We start from the raw sequence: 18,158 nt of genomic DNA, 5'->3' as shown, positions 1-18,158 counted from the left end.
GTGGTATAACATTTACATACTGTAAACCAGGCAAGTTGATAACTGAGTTTACACAAACTATCCTAAAATGTTACATTATTCTTGGTAAGAATTAGTGTGTGTGGCCTTCTTGAGCATCGGTGACAGACTTTTGTAATATTTGTGAGTGGGTCTCGGATTTGTTCTGAGCGGTAAAGCCTCATTTGATTCTTAAAAATCATCCGGGTCCTATCGGCTCTTTGGTTTCCCAGCATGCTCTGCACATATGAGTTTCTTCCCTTATCAGCTCAGTGAGGATGAAATTGGGCTTTGCCACTCAGTACAATTGAGAGAATTGAATACAACTATTACAACAGGCTACAAATAACCATTAATGCTTTTGAAAGTGAGACAATATCAGGTACAAAGAATAAGCATCAGGAGAATTTGATTTTATTTTTAAAAATAAACAAAAATCACATTTAAAGTAACAGACTCACAGTGGAGGTCTGGTGAAGCAATCCAGGATGAACATTCATGAACATTTTGAAAATATAATTGTGGTAAATTACACTTATAAACAAGACTAGTGTGAAATTGTTGAGAGATAATTGCTTTTTTTTCCTTTTATTATTTAGAGTAAACACACCAGCTGCATGAAGATACAATAATGCAAAATGTATAGTCAAATGCAGACGGTTCTTTCATGAAATATCTCATTATAGAATCAATTACTCTGAATAGTTGTCAATCATTTAACACAAAATTGAGCACTTAATTCAACAGACAGTCTCATTTCAATGAAATGAGATATGGTAATTATATCTAAACCAATTGAAATCAGGTTAAACTTTAGAATGCTCAATTTACATTATGAATGGGCAAAAGTCATGTCTTTCATTACTCAGGTTGTTTTCAGTATGTGTGGTGTTCTCGTTCTTTGTTTTAAAGTGATGTCAGTCTCATTCCGGTCAGAGAACTATAACACTATACCTCACAGGCACTTGTATTTACTACTTACCCATCATCCTCCATTGTTTTCCATTGACTTCAGCTGTAACCTGTGTGTGTTCAGAGGTTAAAATGACCTCACCTCAAAATTACCTGAGAGTTCAGTGACACAGAGCAACAGCTGGGATCGTTCAGAGAGTTGGCTCCGCTGGAAACTTCATTTCTTCGCTTCATCATTGTAACAGTAAGGTTCAAATGACTGTGTTTTTGTAAAGGTACAATATTGTATAAAAAAAAAAAAAAAAAATGGGTCACATCATCCAAAAATGAAAGTTCTGTCACGATTTACTCACCTTCATGTCTTTCCAAGTGTGTATTTAGCGTGGCCCATATTACTTATACACTATATTCTGAACTCATTCGATAGTTTATGAGCATTGGGTCAACATGTAAGCCATTATTTACCTAAAAACTTATATTCAAATCTCATAAGTGTTTGCAGAAATTCAAATGTAGCGCATGAAGACACATTATAGCATGTTTACTGTAAAATGATTAAAAACACAATTGGTTCTCATGTGTAATCAACTAACTGTACCAAAATTTTATTTTCGTTTTAGCGGATAATAATTTGAATGGATGTTTTTATTTTTTTTCCTTGTATAAAGGTTTCTTAAGACCTTGGAACTCTTGTTGTTTAGAGATTTTAATTTTTTTATTTTTATGATACTACTTTGTTCTGTTTGTCGTTTTTAACACTTTAAACATTAAGCACTCTATTTTGTGTTTCACAGAAGAAAAAAGTCATACAGCTTTGGAATGCCATGCGGGTGAGTAAATATTCATAGTTTTCATTTACAGGTCAACTATTTTAATTCTTTCATTGCAGAAGCTTCAAAGTTCAACAGAATCTAAACATTTCAATGATAAATTCAAGCTCACTTTAAGCACAAAATGTACTGAAAATGTAGTTTGAAAGGACTTTTAAAGGTGGCCAGAGATATCCTAACCTTAAAGGCAGGTCTTTCTTAATTACTATGACCTTGCAACTTCCCACCGCCCCACAACCAGAAACACAGCAGCACTTTTCTTGTGATAGATGAGCCTTCAGTCATTTTTTTTTAGCACATGTGGGTGTGTGGATGCTAGTCCGCTTCATATCACACACCGTTGCTCTCCCAGTGCTGTCCGCCGTACCCCGCGCAGGAGCGACTGGCTAGAGAAGTGAAAGAATTAAAAGAGTGCTGCAGCGCCATGTCACACTGCCTCAGTCTGTCAGTACTCCATCTCTCTCTGTCCTGGAGGCCATTATAAGCCTCGAACAGGACACCATCTCAGCCCACCCCCTCCCGGACCCTCGGCGTCAGTATTCTCAGGGACTAGAGGAGACGAATAATGACAACTGGCGTGATAGTGCCTCTTCCTCACCGGGTATCTCACCTCCAAGCTGTTCATTTGTACATTGATGGCGGGATCTGAGGAAGAGGGCTCAATCATTCGCCTCGAAACTGATTCACCCTCACCGTTCTGAATTTACTCTTACCAGGGGGTGAATTATACTTTCGCTCTCACACACACTCATGCATGCACACGCCACTTGATTTCTGACTAGGAGCGCAGATGATTTGCATCCAGCAATCTTTCCATTACACACCACTTGGTCACAAAATTGAAATTCAATTTGATTACATGTTTTTACAGTGGATTGCCTCTTGGGATATTAGCATAGTGGTTTTTCATCAGTGTGTTTTCTGAAGTTATATTGTTTTCCTTTTTTTCTGTTTTAGAATAATCTTTTTTAAAACTCTGTTTAAAATCACACTAAAATAAAAAAATAAAATCTCCACAATATTTTCACATTTTAATAAACATTCTTATTAGATATTTTTATGATCATATTTTTATTTTATTATTTAAGTTTAAATTGAAATATATTTAATGAGATATTGCATGAAATATTTAAACAATTAATATAATAAATTAAAATATGAAAATAAATAATAAACAGTTTTGTAGGGCACTGTCTTGTTCCTTTTTTAAATTTCTCTTTTATTTTCTTTATTAAAAAAAGGTATTTTAAAATTTTCAAATAACATTGCTAATGCTATTTTGTTTCCATGTGCGAGAATCTAATTCAAAGCACATCAGAAATTGGATTTTTTGAAACAATCTGTTTTGAAACGGCTATGATAAATTTGAACTAAGTTTAGGCTTTTAGAGGAAATCATACAAAATGAGACCAGCACTAAAAACAATCCCCCAAAAAGTTAAATTTTTTCTTTCTTCCTTTTTTTTTTTTCATGGAAAAGTCCCATTTTAAGCATGTGAAATGCTAAGTTCTTTCTTAATAGATCTCTATTCATTGTCAAATGAGTTGATTAGCCAGCACAATGTCGGTGGATTCAGGGTCCCATTACACATTTATGTCAGTAAATTACTGTACATTTACAATCCAAATGAAATTTCATTAGAGTTGATATTGGGGAAAAAGCCCTGTGTGCATCTCCACTTCATTTTGTGTGGCTGCAAATACGTCACATCAGTGCCCCCTGTGGTCAGTCCTATAATTGCTATGGGGGGGGTGGGGGGTGTTGAACCAGCATCTCTGTAACTGTTCCTAACTGAGAGGAGAGGTGCTGTGTTTTAAGGAAGTGCTAATTTACATCTATGCTTATTCAGTGTGCTGTATTGCATGCTCATTAAATATGTTCAAACATTACAGAGACGTGTAATGAGGAGCCCACCTCAGCCTAAAGATCTGTAGGAACAAATTCCATTTGAGTATGAGCAGGTATGTTGAATCCGCTCTGCGCTATATCAAGTGGAAGTTTGTGATGGGCTGCACAGGGATCCTCCGTTTTCTTTCCTCCCAAAGTGCCACTCTGTTTTGGCTTCTTTCATTTTCCATATATCAGGTTAGCAAATGAACATTGACACACATTAGTATAATCAGGGGCAACTTTTTCTTGTAATGCGATCTTTAAGGAGAGACCAGGAGCGGGGCAGCCTCACGCATGTGCTGCTCATCCCACAGCTCTCCGCCTCTAAATTATTCATCATCCAATCAATCATCTTCTCTTTGTTTTGGACCCCAGTGCAGGAGATGAAACGGCAGACTGCCAGAGCTGTTTTTCTTCATCTGAGGTCTGGAAAACATGATCTACTCAGATTACACTCACCCCCAAAACACACACTTCCAGTACCCACGTGCTTTCAAGAAATACACACACACACACACACACACTCGAGTCTTGCATCTCTATAAATACTTATAGTGTATGTGTACCTATAGTGTGTTTCAAATACACCAAACACTACTTGCATTGCAGTCAATCACATACTTTTTTATTAGGTTAGGTTTTTTATATTATTATTTTTTATATTATTATTATTATTATTTATATATATTTTTGTAGTTCTTTTTATGTATTCATGTATTTCAGGCTGTCCTGAAATCAAAAACTTCACCTGATACTGATTTTATTTTATTTGCAACTCTTAATTTTGTTTCTTTGCTGTTTTTTTTCAATGTATTTAAAATATTTTAATAATATTTTTATTCATTTTTACTTTTAATTACATATGATTCATTTCTCTTTTTTTAGGGCTTTTGAGGTCTTTTTGAGATACAAATTTAGAGAGATGCCATGAGGAGGAGACTTAAAATAGATTAGGGGAAATAGATGAAGAAACATCACAGGCCTGGCTCGAACCTGTGTCACCCATGTGAGTACCAGACCTACAACCTTTCAGAAGCATGCATGTTACTTGACATATTTAGTTTTTCCGAACATTGAAACTGCAAATTGACCGTATTTAAATAAATGTTAAACATCATAATTAAGTGTTAGGTTACAATAGGTTGTGCTGTATTGTGAGTGGAATTCTACTTTTTTATATTATGTATGTATTGTCTATCTAAGGCTCTTTTATCTGATTCGGATTCCCACAAAAATGGGAATTAAAAAAATTATATTGAATTTCTGACCAGTTGCCTGCTTATTAGCTGTAATGATAATGTGTTCTGCCGTGTTCTTGTTCTTCTCTGCCCTTTTAGCAGCTCTGTGGTAAACATGGCATTTTCAAACACTCAGCAGCGGCTGGGTGAACACAAGTTGCGCTTTTGTTTATTAGTTGTGTAGCAGCTTGCGTCTCCATCCCTGCGTTACATCCCCAGCCTCTTTTCTCGCATCTCCACGCAGAGCTTTGACGGACATGTCACCACGCGGCATAATAAAAGCAGCTAGGCTTTATGATCTATCAGCTGTAACATAGAGGCCCGCTTAGCACATCCAAAAGAGGCCCGTCTGCGTCTTTAAGCCTGTGTGGGAGTGGAGCACTAATAGGGGGAAATGTCTTGGACAACTGATTTGAAGATATTCGCTCAGAGCTCGGCAGGTGACGCGGTGTCTCCCCTTTTTGATGTGGCACAACACAGAGTCGCGTCGACTGATAGCTTCAAAACGCACAAGAGTGAGACCTTATTCAGCCTCCTGCTAGTGCGACATCAGAGGAGCTGACATCTGTTATGGTACGGAAAGACAAGTGTTTGAAATGAAATTCAAGTGTGCGTGGAAGTGTCAGGATTTACTACAGGCCCAGGCTTTTTTTTTTTTCTTTCTCTCCCCCACAAGCACACTCTCCTCCTACAATCCTTTTTTTATTTTATTTTTTATTTTCTTTAATAAGGTGGTTTAAACCAAGCATGTCCATATGAATTCCATGGGAGAAAGCATGAAAGGGTGCTGCCAGCCCATGATGAAAATATTTTAGTCGAAAAGCCCGGTCAGTTCCTATTGACTGGAGACGGGAGGGGAAATGACTCTTTCATGATGCTATTGGTGGAAACAAGTTTAATTTCATATAGTGAGAAATCTTGAATATATAAATAAATTTGAATAGGAAAAAATAATTTTTAAATGTTTGTCTTTGACTAGTAGTTATTAATAAAATATAACGATTTTATAGAATTGTTACTAAGGATAGTTCTAGTACTGAGTATCTCAATATGTTGAGATATTGTTAATCTTGGTAACACAAATAAGCTGTCAAAGTTTCATACTTGAAGTGCTCGTTCACACAAAAATAAAAATTCTGTCATCGTTTATTCACCCTCCACTTGCTCCAAACCTGTATGAGTTTCTTTCTTCTGCTAAACGCAAATATTTTATTTTGAAGAGTGTTGGTTACCAAACCGCTGACGGTAGCCATTGACTTCCATAGTATTTTTTTTTTCTGTACTATGGAAATCAATGGCTACCGTCAACTGTTTGGCTACCAGCATTCTTCAAAATATCTTCTTTTGTCTTCAACAGCTGAAAGAAATTCATATAGGTTTGAAACAACTTGAGGGTGAGTAAATGCTGAAAGATTTTTTTTCTGGGTGAACTGTGCCTTTAACGTTAACACAAGCACTGCTAGAAAGATTTAGAACCTTTTTACTAACCATTTGAACCCTTTTTAAGCTGTTACCCAACTGTGATCACCTGAATGTCTTTTTTAAGTGTAGATATTCACCCAGCAAACCCCAAACACACATGTGTGTATAGACACTTCAGTTGAGGAATGGACTTCGAGGTGAAATATTGCACGAGGGAATCGTAGCGAGTGAGCCGGATGTCTGGAGGCAGATAAATAGCATCGGCTGGCGGTTAGGACACATCAGCCGTAAACAGTACCGGCAGCCATAAAAAGACGAACAGCTTTATTTCCCCAGCCCTAGCAGACACATCAGTGAGACGGACACAGTGCTCAGAGTAAATAAAGCAAGCTGACTGGCGGGGCAGTTAGACTGGAAGCTGAAACATCGCTCCGGGTCCCATAATAATGCCCCGTAGGGCTCACGTCAAGACTCTCCAGTGGGACTGAGAAAGTGCTTTCACCTCCCTGTTTGTCGCTCACCAGCTTAACCTGGTATTCACACTGACACCAATAAAAACACAACATCTGCTTTCTTTTCACTAGTGCTTGCATGGATGATTAAAATTACACTTTTATATAATGCATAATTTTAGATTAAATAATTCACTTCAATGCAGTTAGCTATAAACCAATAAAAATGAACACAGTAAATGATCTACAGTTATGCTAATTCAAAACATTTTCTAAATATGGACAACAATAATAATAATAATGAAATGTAATTATTAAACTTGGGGTCATAGTATTATTGGTAACAATAATAATAAGACCCCAAAAAACTTCCCATTTAACAAATAATTACAGTTTATTATTAGTAATATTGGGTATTTAGTATTAATGGGCATTGGGTTTTTTGTCATACTTCCATGTATTACAGTGATTTTACCAGGTTTTAGTCTCTGTTTAATAGTGCATAACTACACTGTTTAACTGTGGTAAAAATCACTGTAATGTTTTTGCTTATTTCTTTACTAGATGATTGTTTGTGAGCATAGTCATTGTTGTATTTAAAATATACTGTATAATAAAATAAATGAGAGTACTATAATATTCATTTTATGGTAAACCCATTAAGCGCTAGGACACATGATTAAATGAACATATGAGTGTTGATTTAATATTTCTTGATGTTTATATTAATTAGGATTTAATTGTCAAAAATATTTAGCTCAGACATGCAAGTTGGACAGACGGGAAATATTAGCAGCCCTCGCATTATTCCAGTTTCATCAACCTCGTTTTAATTAACCTCTTTGAATAATTAACCACACGTTATTATCAAATGAAGCAAATAATTGAGGCGCTGACTCAATTTGTAATTTGACGATTTTCTACCTTTTTAATTCACGTGTTTCCCACTTTGAAACCAAGGAAAAACATTTTTCAGTAATGAACATGGACTGCTGAGACGAGAGGGAGCCGGAATAACACTGTCTGTAGTCAGTGAACACAGACAGACTGGTCAGTCCCTTGAGGAGTCTCCATCTGTGTGTGTGTGTCTTTCTCTCTCAGGATGAGGTGATAGGGCTCAGGGGAACTCTGTGCAGAAACTCTACATGGCCCAGTATGGGGAGAAGACAGGAAACTGCCTTTCATTACAGTATAGAGGCTTGCACATGTGGGAGTGATGTTGGAATGACTCTTTCTTCCAGTCTGCAGGCATCGCACCCGTCTACTGGTCTGCTAGGCAAATCCTCTCCCATCAAACTGCCTTGGGACCAGGATTACTGAGATTTTGAAAATGTACCGTTCCCCTTTGTGCCCTCGAAGTGTTGACTTCCTCTTTGTGTCCAGCTAGCTGTGCAAAGCCACATCTCATAGCAAAGTGACTCTCTGCACTATCAGCTGGCATTTAGAGTTCTTTGGTATAGAACAGACACCATATGGCTCGACTGACCCCGGTGTCAGATCTTAGCTGGTTGTAACACAGGTGCTCTTTCTCCTCCTGCTCATGTTCTGTAGGAGGGTGACGGTGGCCTTCCCCCAAGATGCTTCATCATGGGTCTCGCCGGGCTCTCGCTCTTTCAGGCCGACGTTTAACTGCCACGCAAAACTGAACGCTTCACTGCTTCTTCAGTCATTCATGTCACAGTTAGCAGCCAATGGTGGCTAATGATTTTCTGTCATGTTCGGTGCGCTGCATAACTGCGTATTAGATATCGGCGATGGATGGACACATCAACTACTAAAATGGCTCCATTCCCAGGGCCATCAAAAGACACAGCTGTCCCAAAGTGGATGAAATATTCTTCCACTAGTACCTGCACGCGTTCCGTTTGATTTTTATTAGTCACCTGCCCGGTGATCTTTTTTTTTTTTTTTTTTTAAAGCATGAGTGAAGAGTCTTTTTAAACTTTTAAACCTTTTTTTTATATATATGTTAAGTGGACTCCCTGGTGGAAAACTAAGTTATACTAAGTTTAGGTGGTCAAAATGTGTCTTGGAACATGGATAAAGTCAGAAATGGCATTTGCAATCCATTTTACTTCCATAATGTGTCATATTTCAGAGTAAAACAGAATATTCGATGTGAAAAGCATTCCACACCATAATGGAGCCAGACCTGAATGTGACTTCACAATGTCCCATCCTGAAACGCCACCGGCTGCACCTTTTTAGACTTTTTGTCTGGGATGTGGAAGCTGAAGGTAAAGTCAAGAGCATCACAACAATGATCCTTTTAATCAAAAACTGTATTTGCTCTACTGCATTAACTAGCGGCAAGAAATTCTGCATTTCATATTTAATTTGTTAACTTTATTTTTTCCCATCCTTGCAGCCTTAGTGGCATCTGCAAGAAAGGAAGACAGACAGACATCAGACAGACATAGTTTTCTTTGTACACTAATGAATTGGACAGACCAGGAGCATGTGTTCATAATTTTTTTCTGTTGTCATCTTAACTAACCAGACTGACAATTTCCAATGTGAATGGAATTCCATACCTGAACAGAGCCAGAACTGAATGCAAGTTTGTGGTCTTCTAGCTTTAAGATTAAGGATGCACAGTTTATCTAAATCATGACATTTTTCAGATTATGTTGGAGATTTTGAATTTGAATTTATTTATTAGGATAAACCCATCATGATGTATCATCTCATTTCATGTATCACAATCATCAAAAAATAAATAAATAAATATATATATATATATAATATATATATATATATATATATATATATATATCATATATATAATTTTATTTATTTATTTGGAGAAAATAGTATAGAATTTTAATTTAATCTATTGTTCTGTTGTTGGCTATAACATGATAACAATCAGTTCAGAAATGTAATATCCAAGATGGTCTACCAGGTCACCTCGGCCATATCAGCTAGTAGTCCAGCTAATGACCAGCTAGAGACTTTTTTTTTTCTCCAGTGGGGTTTTATTCAGTTAATAAGATACCATCTCCCAAGAAAACCAGTAGAGAAACTTCCACAGACTTGGTCAGCAACTCGGGAAATGAATTGTGGCATTTTTTTTTCGAAGGACGCTGCTTTTCCTCCAAAAGTTTATTCCCTCTCAGGATGTGTCAATTTACGCCAGAGAGAAACTCCTGCTCCTGGAAATACGGAAGCTGCATTGATGTCTCCCGTATACCTTATTCATGGCAACATATGTCGGGCCGGCTTTCCCCACACATCAACATCGTTTTCTGGGCGCGCGTCTCTGCAGGCACCTTGCCACTCGAGTGCCACAAGTATTTATTATTCAAACAACTGTGTTCCTGTATTCTGTTTTTTGGAGCAGAGGAGGAGCAGAGGTCTGTGTTTGGTGTTTTGGACATGCTCAGCTACCTTCTCCATCAGTGACAGCTCCACATCAAACCTGTCCCTGCCAGACTCTCCCCCCTCCACCCTATTAGCCCCACAGCTATGAGTTACAGCGGCCGCCTCTGCTGTGCACACCAAAACTTCTGTTGTGCTCAGCTTCTTTGATTATACAGACAATTAAATGCAGTTGATCATATTTTGGGAATGTTTTAGTCTTGTTTTCTTGCTAGGAAAATAAATTAGTGCATTATTGCTTCAAATATTAAAGGTAAAAAAACAACATCCAGAGAAAATAACAGTTCTTGCTTGGGTTAAAAAAAAAAAGTGTCACTCACTCGAGCATTTTCTTGGTTTCACTTTTTCCTGCACACAAACGCACACACATCTCCACAGAGTAAAGCCGTCTTTGAGGAAAAGCCTTCCTCTATATATCCGCGGATCCATCCTAGGCTCCCTGTGCTGCCAAAAACTAGCTTCACTTTGCATACAATATTCATACTGTGTCTGAAAAATGAGGCTTGAAGGTCTGGTCATCTGAAAGACCGGGCAATCAGTGATTGTCTCTTGTCCTTATAAAAAAGAATGGTTCCTCTCCATGCGAGGAGACAGCTGTGAATGGAGTTTTTTTTGATGAGTGACACCCTCAGTCATACTGTTGCGTTTTATGTGTGCTGCTCATTAATAAAGAAACACCCCAGAGAGGGCAACGGGGGAGAAACTCTGTCAGCGGAGCGTGTGTACGCGTAACTTTTTTGTCTTTTGAAATGTCAGGTGCAATTTCAGCTCTGTGATCTTCTGAAAGCAATACTCGGTCCCGCAGTCGTGTAGCTGTTTACCGTCTCTGCTTTTTTTTCTTGACTCCTGTCAGTTTGCGTAACTAGGTGACATGTTTGTGGGATAGATGAGGTGGTGGAAAGGGTGAGAAAATACTTTAAGCATAACTCCAGGGGTGTATGACAAATAAATCAATAATGTATACACAGCTAACCAGTGATCATTGGCGTTTACTAGTAACAAACGGGTGTGATTGATATCTTTTGGGCCCTATAGTAAGACATGTAGATTGGTATTTTATATTGTAAAACACATTATTTATATAAATAGCAATGCAATAAAAAAAAAAAAACATTTTAAGTTGAAGTACTTTAAACTTTACAGCAGCGTCTTAAAATACATGACATTCACGTCAGTCTGTTATATATATAGGCTACAGTATATTTTATATATGTTATAAATAATAAATAGAATAAATTATATGTGTGTATGTATATACACATGTATTTATTTATATTAAAAACATACTGTATATTTGATGGAATTAACTGTAATTCATTTGGTTAATAAATCAGCATATGTAATTCATTGGAATTTATTACTTGTCAGCCCTAATAATTTCTTGCTATAAAATTATACTATAATGATTTTTGTTAATGGTGGCAGTTTTGTCACTGTATATGCATGAGTTTGCATGCTTCTGCTAGTGTGTGACCATCTGCTGATCAAGGTAATATTCTACATGTTTTTATGTAAATTTTATGCACAGATGCTATGTTATACAAGAACAAGAATGTTTTCAGAATCACTCCTGCATGCAAAATACAGTTCTGCACTCAGCAAGAGGAAAAGTCATTTAAACCTGTTAGCTTTTAGTGAGCATATTAAATGTGTCAACTTGTAAGTAAAACGGTGTAAATGCCTACAATATTCAAGTTTTTCTATTTGTCAACCAACAGTTCATCACAAATTCATGACAAAAGCCTCTCAAATGCCTGCAGTGGGAATGCTCCATAAAGCACATTTCTTTTTGAAAAGACATCATCCATTATGGTTCATCATTGGAGATTTGCATCCTACGGTTTCAAAACGAGATAAATATTTTTCTATCATAAATTCTTTAAGCTTGTAAGCCATGAAAAAATGAAAGCTAGCTGCTCTTATGCACAGTAATTTTGCATTTAAAAAACCACTAATGGACTTGTATGTCAGTCCGTTTACTGAATAATTAACAGCCACATCATGTGCACAATGCGCAGCCATACATTATTGATCCCTTGGTTGTTTTTGACTCCTCTAGAGGGTTTTTATTTCAATTAATAAACACTCTGTGCATGGTTGGAATATGCACTCACTTTTTTAAGCAGCATGGTTTGCTAGGTTTTAAATTATACTGTGCATATATATTCATTTTTTAAATTAATTTTATGGTTTCTCTCATTTTTGTAGAACATCGATGGCTCAGAACATTAGGAGGAGCTAAGTGCGTTTTCCAGGCATGTTGAGCTATGATGTTTTTCATATGGGTGACAAAGGTTTGAGTTCTTCTAATCACATTCATGATCTCTAATTTCCCATCATTTTCCACTATATATCATAAAAGCCATTCTGAAGGACAGTTCACAAAAATAGAATGACATTCAGCAATATTATCTGAAGAGTAGCAAACAAGGCCAGTGGGACTACTTGAGTTTAGCTCTCAGTGGAACCATAGATATTTAAGATTAGTTTCACCTCTATAGGGCCCCCAACACAACTAAACTTTTCACATTAGTAACTTTACTAGTAACTTATAGTAAATTTGCTGGGATATAGACATAAAATGCAGCTTTTTGTGTAAATGTAGAAACAGGAGTGTCGTTAGGTCTCCGTTGGAAGGTTTTAGAAGAGCTTTTGTCATTGAGATTGTCGTGTTGCAATGGAAAGGAGGCCCCAGTAGAGATTTACCAGCTTAAAGTCTGCATCTCAAGGGCATTTACATTATCAATTAATGGAATATTTAAAGGCTTAGCTTATGGAAATGTGGCTGACTGAAATGGCTATCCATACCTCTCAGCAATCTAATCATATCTATTTTCTGGTCAAATGACTGTAGGTGTGTTACTTAAATTATAATAATATACAGTTTAAAATAAGTTTTCTATTTAAATATTTAAAATGAATTCCTGTGATGCAAAGCTGAATTTTCAGCAGCCATCACTTCAGTCAGAAATCATTCTAATATGCTGATTTGATAAGCAAGAAACTTTTTTTTTTTTAATTATTATTATCAATGTTAAAAACATTGCTGTGGCCCTGCTGAGCAGAATCAAGAATAGATAATATCAGAACCATCGAAGGATATGGTTACACCTCATTTAAAGTTTGTGCTGTCTGGGATACCTATGTCTGGGGTCTGCGAAAAACACTCAGCAGAAGCCGTGCAACACATTTCATTTGCCTTGTTTAGTGAGGAAAATCCAGAAAATGTGTTTTTCTGATACCCAACTGGTCTGGCACTGAGACAAAGACATCGTATTTCTCATGCACAGTTAACCTTTTCATTAAACTACATTGCATAATTATCGCAAGAAGCCCCGGCATCCTCTATTGTTGTTTAATTAGCCAGTTAATGTTGTTAGTCTGTGCTGCAAAGCATTCATTTGTCTTGCTTAAGGAGCCTCTCTCGTCGTAACGGAGGAAATTGAGTTTGTTATTTATTGTGAACAGAGACAAAGTGATGGTTATTAAATTTTAATAAGCTCCAGTTTACACTGCTGAGTTGTTGATGACAGCGAAGGCTTTATTACAGGACGCCGCTAACCACCGGTGAGCAATGAACTGGGGTTTTTGCCATGCAATGCGAGCTTCCTAAGTTTTTCACCGAAATGGGACTTTCTGTTCTGCATACATCAAGTTGTCCAGTGAGAAAGTGAGAAGACATGGTGTGCTATATGTGAAGTTGCAGTCGTGTATTGATCCTGGTAATATTCCTTAGCACTTAACCTTTACACTAGCTGGACGGGATATGAAGTCCCTTATTGAATGTGTACTTTTATGCCTTCCTCTTGTGACGGGCCTAATCGATAGCCTTTGCTTCATTAGTTAGAAGAGCTCTCAGTTTTCCCTCCTTCAAGGCTGAAATTTATCTACGTATGACAAAAAAGGAAACCAGGTGCTTGTTAGACCAGGTGTTTTATGTCACTCCCGTTACTGGTGTACAATACTAAATCTATACTGGTCTTATATATAGTATGAATAATAATAGGGTGTCTCTTTAACTTGGGTCTTTTTTGGTAATATTTTTTTAAAATGCTAAGTGAACTTTTTAACTCCACCCCTCCACTTATTTTATTTCTACTACATATATTCTATTTAAATTCAAATTCATCCATTAATTTCTACCACAAATTACAGTGATGGAAATGACATTTAATTTTTTTTAAATGGTCAACTGTTTATTTACTCTAAGGCTTATTTAATAGCATTTTTATGTCATAAACGCATATCAAATCATGATTTTTAGTATAATTTTACAAAATTACAGCTTGACTGGAAAAGACACACAATAAAAATAGAAATAAAATCATATTTACTTTGTCTCATTTCATCTCATACATGTTTTTGCTGACATTTTTGCCTCAATTTATCTTTTGATTAAAGTATTAATTGTAAAATTGTTTGCTGTGGTGGAAATGACACTTACTAGTCAGTCGTAATTTACTTAAAATTTATATTTTTCACACAATAAATATTGAAATTCCATTGTTTGTTTTGATAATGATTTTAGGGCATCTGTAATTTAGTTAATGATATTTAAATGATAATTAAAACAATATTTGTATAATGGATTGTCAGAGTTGAAAAAGTACTTTCAGAGTTTTAACAAAAATCAAGTGTTCGTAGTTGAAGAAACGCCCAGTAATGCTTGTGATTTGCCAATTCATGTGTCTTTGAACTATGAAGGTGATCCAAGACATCATTCTAGCTTTAGGATAAAGAGTTTTATCCGGGAGGTTCTGTACATACTGTTTTTATTTTCATTCCCCTCAGCTGGATTCTTTTTTTTTTTTTTTTTTTGGATACACGTGATTAATCACCCTCGAACTTGCATCTGTTCCTCTGCACACCTTCACCTGAAATTCTGCAGTCAGAGTCCCTGAATTGCATCCATCTTCCCTGTGCAATTGGTTGACACATTATCTCATTAAAATGTACAAAGAAAACTCCTTCTCTTTATCTGTGATAATCTAATTAGCATGAGGCAGATGGTTTAATAAGCGATATCTGCGCCGTTTAGCCTCCCAAACGCCCAGGTGGAGAACCTCCTCTGGATGCCTTCTCTCTCCCTGCCTGTGAATGGCTCTCTTGGGCTCATATTATTGCTTCCTCTGCCTGAGGGTAGCAGCGCTCGTTTCTCTCCAGATATGAATACAGAAGAAGAAGCTGAGGGAATCAAGCAAGATGAAACCCTAATTATTTTGCTTATTAACCAAGCCTAACTAGTTAACAGATGTTCAAAGGTTTGCACAGCGAATTAATGCATTCTTTCCTTTTTTTTCTTAATTTCAGATTGTTTGTCTTGTCTACATGGTTATCAGCGATAATGGCACTTTCCCGCGGGTGAAGATCAATATCATATTATGCAATTGGCCCGTTCTCCTTACCATGTGAGTCTATCAGACGTGACTAGGAAGAGCAGAAGGGCAGAGAGAGCGAGAAAGACCATCATTAAGAAGAGGAAAAAGTCCAGTGACCAGATTACATTACAACCTCGTTTTTCCCTCTTCTGACAGTTCCTACCGGCTGATAATGAGACGACGAACCCGCTGCCCAGACGTGAACACTCAGATGAAGTGCGGCCGACAGCCCAGCCATGGCCACTACATCCTGAATCTAGGGAAAGATCCGCTCAATTACTTCCCCAACTTTCAGCTGAGGTCTTCTTACTGACCGGCTGAAAGGATCTGTAATGAGAGCGGATTTAGAATAAAAAGATGTGCCCGTCTACAAAAGCAGAAGGCAGCTTGCGCTCAGATTGATGGCTGGAAATGGTGGGGAGGTCAAGGCGAACCTGTGAAGCGTCGCCCCGGTGAAGGATATGGCAGAACGGCCCAGCAGATCCAGAGAGAAAGGTGGTCCGCTTCCCAGCTCACCCAAAGCCTCATAAGCAACATAAATGGAGCATTGCTCCACTTTGTCTGCACTCTGGAAAGACCTTAACGGCTCCCATTAACACAAACCAAAGGGAGGTCTTATGGAAGGCAGCCATAGAGTTACTCAAAAGCTGAAAATCAGAGGCTGAAGACTTGGGAGAACCAGATTTTCTTTTAACCAAAGAAGAGGACCTTTCTTTATTCTTTACTGTTTAGATTATTTTAAATGCACCTAAATCTTTGCCTATTTGGCTATATTAAATGTTCCAAAATTTCTTCTGGTACTTTGGCTATAAATTATGCAGTGAATTGAAAAAATATGATATGAAAATCATCTCATGACTGATGAAACAAGTACACCCCATCACCACCTGGATTTGGCATCCAAAGTTACTGTATTACTAGCTTCTCATTTCAAGATCATTTGCAGTTGTGACCTCTGTCCTCATATGATCTGAACAACATGCCAATTTCTGAAGATATCATGAAAATATTCCTGCACTTCTTGGCTTAGGTTAGAGATTAGAAATCGTGCTTATGCTATCTAGTTCAAACCAGTGCCAGCTCGCTCAGAGAGGAAGGACATCAGAAGTTAATTACACTCAGCTGTGAATAGAAACAATATCTAATTGCATGCTGGATTAATTACAAGCATCTGTGGTGTGCATGCCTAAACAAAAGCCCTCATAAATAACAGCAGGTACATTAACACAGATGGGAAATCTCCAGCACAGCCCTCAGTTTACATGGAAAACACGCTACTACTGTACTACTTGTTTGGTAAGACGAAGTCTTTGGAATCTTAGAATCTTAATACTTTCCGAGCCTATTTATCCTGGTATTAATATTTGTCTCTGGTCAGCTGAGACAGATTGCTGTTTACACCTGGTAATGCAGACAACTTAGAGTCTTAAAGTGTCTCCTGTGGCCACTTCTTATTGTATTTCAAGGCCAAGGCCAATGCGTGTACTTTTGTCAGGTTTTCCTTTCTTTATGATGGCCAAATGAGTCTCCAGATGTTTCTGAGGAATGAGGCTACCTTGTCTCCATGAGTAAAACTGCATCATAATGGAACTCAATGCTTTTCCAAATCTAAAAACACCAAAACTTTGTAAGTGGAGTTGAGCTTTGGGTTAGTTACTCTATAGTAATTATAATTAGCTTTAATTTAGGAACAGTTGACGCCAGTGGGAAGTCCCCTGTACGTTTTCTTCATTGTTTCTTCGACATCTGTGTAGGGTCTCTGTTTCAGACAGATCATCCCTTCGCTCCCCTCCCAGGCACCGATCAACTGGCGTGTTTACGTACAACACTCTTCGGTTTAAAGGAATTTGCATAGTCAAATCCCTTCTCATATTATAAATGTAATTAAATCTCTTAACACAGAGGCAACCTCTGTATGTTTTCGCTGCTGAAGCACTTTTCCCCCGCTGTTTTACAATCAATTAAAATGAAGGAGATTCACAGTCATCGCCGAAGCGCTCTGATCAGCATCAGCTGCAAGTTTATGATGTGCACAAGACAGTCGCAATTAATGCGTGCCCCGTGCTCGCAGGCGTTCTGCGCCTCAGGCCGCCTCGGGAGAATCATATCTAACTTTGTGCGGACCTCAGTCAAAACTAAGACTTTGCACGCGTCAGGTTTGCATTAAGAATATTAATGCCCATATTAATTTTGTATTGACCTTTCTTGGCCGGCTTTATCCAGCAGTCCAAACAGAGAAAGAGGCAGTTTTAATTCCCTGGCTTGAAGACAAAGAGTCCTTCGGCTAATGAAAAAAGGCAGTCAAACAGAGCTGCTCACACAACATATTAAAATAGCAAGATCAATAGTCCACTCTAAGATTATAGCCAAACATTCCCATATTCCCAAACAGCAGGCAGGAAAGAGTACAGCCCTTTCTGTTGGATGCCAGCAAATGAAATCAATAGCACGACTTTAAGCTCAGACACGGAAAGTAATAGGTTTTAAATATTTGTGATATCTCTGGTGAGCGTTTTGTGGAGGATGATATGATGTTTTAGGATACTCTTACTGCAGATATGTGCACAGTTCGCTGTATTTATGCCATCCTCAGCAATATTCTGAAAGATTGTGGTTGAAGTGTGTTTCTTGGGTCCAATGGGTCATTTTACTGTAGGA

The 18,158-nt window shown here is 37.5% G+C and overlaps 1 long non-coding RNA gene across 1 annotated transcript; it reads left to right on the top strand.

Annotated features, from left to right (window-relative positions):
- The first annotated feature begins 712 nt into the window (after positions 1–712).
- Positions 713–9,408, top strand: LOC109099645. Its single transcript, XR_006157720.1, has 6 exons — positions 713–1,153; positions 1,704–1,739; positions 3,632–3,700; positions 4,005–4,053; positions 4,515–4,635; positions 7,843–9,408. It is a non-coding gene; the product is annotated as an uncharacterized LOC109099645 (long non-coding RNA).
- The last annotated feature ends 8,750 nt before the right edge of the window (positions 9,409–18,158 follow it).

Source organism: Cyprinus carpio, chromosome A4, assembly GCF_018340385.1.
Source record: "Cyprinus carpio isolate SPL01 chromosome A4, ASM1834038v1, whole genome shotgun sequence".
Classification (NCBI taxonomy): domain Eukaryota; kingdom Metazoa; phylum Chordata; class Actinopteri; order Cypriniformes; family Cyprinidae; genus Cyprinus; species Cyprinus carpio.
The sequence above is the reverse complement of the archived record's forward strand: the minus strand, read 5'-3'. Positions and strand labels throughout refer to the sequence as shown.